The sequence below is a fragment of the Lissotriton vulgaris genome, chromosome 7 (genome assembly GCF_964263255.1).
Source record: "Lissotriton vulgaris chromosome 7, aLisVul1.2, whole genome shotgun sequence".
Classification (NCBI taxonomy): domain Eukaryota; kingdom Metazoa; phylum Chordata; class Amphibia; order Caudata; family Salamandridae; genus Lissotriton; species Lissotriton vulgaris.
The window spans coordinates 1,258,437,503-1,258,439,428 of NC_141695.1; the positions used below are offsets into that span (position 1 = coordinate 1,258,437,503).

The following is a 1,926-nucleotide window of genomic DNA, read 5'->3' on the forward strand; positions in this document are numbered from 1 at the left end:
TTGTCCAGGCTGTTCTAAGGATTCTCCTGCACTGTGGTGTCCCCCTGGGATGCTGCAAATGTGGAAGCGATGGCACTCCCCAACACATCCTGTGCCTTCATACATGCTCAGTGCCAGAGTCTTGTCTGTAAAGTAACGCACCCAGGCAGACAAACAAAATATTGGCACACAATAATTGGCAAAAACAACCAGAATTAATAAAAGGTTAACAACTGTTTTAGCATATAAAGTACATTTTAATTCGATAAGAACAAAGCATGTGATAAAATCATTAAATCAATAATAGAACTCTGTAAAAACCATTCTGAATTATTCCATATAGATTCATTGATAAAAGGAATGCAAAGGTATTCTATAAATCATAGATGGTTTCCTGCCAACGCGTTTCGACACGAGGACCGTGTCTTCATCAGGACTTTACCATCATGGTGCTGTAAAATAATATAGATAAATTTTACTAAATAGTATATCTAAGCTAAAACAGTTGAAAATGATGAGTACAAATTGCCAAAAAGCTTTGTGGCCAAGTATTAATACATAAAACATATGATATACCGCGTAGATATAAGTTCAACCTGACAATAATATCATCAAGACATTTCAGTTTTATATTACGTATCCTATATATAAATTTTTCCCTTTTTGAACAACATAGCTATGATCAAACTTAAAAATAACATCCAGTACCATGGGTAACATACATGTCATTTTTTCACACTTTAGGTTCCATAAAACATTTCGAATATATTGATAAGTGTTTATCAGCAGTTTGAAAAGAACAGTCAAGGATGGTAGAGATATAGAAAAAAGGAGTGGGGTAGGAAAGAAAACACTGGGTTTATCTATTTAATCTTTGTTCTAATACCATTTTTTGGAGATTAGGAGAAGAGATGGGAAAATAGTTTTTGGAGAGGACAAGGGTAGGAGCAGGATTGAATTAGTTTCAGCAAAGCAAAATATTTATATATCTATCTCCCTCGCTTACCTGACTGGGAAGATTCTGATATATATTCTGTTTACGTTTCTTAAAGAAATTCAGGATAGTCTTTTATGCGACGTCTCTGCATAGTCTCTGTTATATTCGATTAAGATGTAACCGTCTGCAAAGTACAGGGTAAGTACGGTAAATAACTAGCCCTGGTCTTATTACATAGACGCAAATTTGGAATCTCTGTGAATCTTACCTATTCTAAGTCACTTGATGTGATAAAGAATGGATGTTCCTACTGAGATTACCGGCTACCTAAAACATAAAGGCAACGTATAATTAATATTAATGTAAATAGGAATTAAATAAAAACTAATTTTAGTGGCTATTTCTACATCGCTCACCTGTTCAGAACATTTAAGAAAAGCTTCAAATTGGCACAGGTATACAAAACTTGAACAATGCCGACTTCTTTTCTTTTGGGGTGCTGGTATCCTGTAATATAGTAGTAATTTTCAGAAATTCTGCCCACATTATTTAAAGAAGTTATATTTTGGACAACGTTAGTCGAACTAAACATTCACTAATTTAAGAGTTTGTACAGACAAGAATTGACCTGAACCATGTTTGAAAAAAGCCTTCAGAGAGAAACACAGAAGTGAGCTGTTTACGAGCGGATCGTTTTTCGTTAAAGAGTTGCTAATTATATGCCAGTTTCAAAAGAACACATTAAGCCTTGTCGACCGAAGCCTTCAAATACGCGCCTTAAACAGTATTAACTAGCGCCAGAGTCTTCCCAGCACTTGCGCCACTCCTTTCCATTTCTGGTACATAAACCCACTACACTGCAGCATATAGGAATGTCCTTCCATGTCTGGGCCAGCGATGCATTACTTTGCTGGAATTCAGCCCCCCACCAATAAAGCTGCTGAACAAGCTCTCTAGGACACCACCATAAATGATGTTCAGTTCTTCAGTAAAGCTATTGTCCTTTCAAT

General features: G+C 35.9%; 1 long non-coding RNA gene across 1 annotated transcript; it reads right to left on the reverse strand.

Annotated features, from left to right (window-relative positions):
* Positions 1–278: 278 nt before the first annotated feature.
* Positions 279–1,426, reverse strand: LOC147703354 (uncharacterized). Its single transcript, XR_015297293.1, has 4 exons — positions 1,333–1,426; positions 1,185–1,243; positions 986–1,100; positions 279–431 (listed from the first exon to the last, which is right to left on the reverse strand). It is a non-coding gene; the product is annotated as an uncharacterized LOC147703354 (long non-coding RNA).
* Between the last annotated feature and the right edge of the window lie 500 nt (positions 1,427–1,926).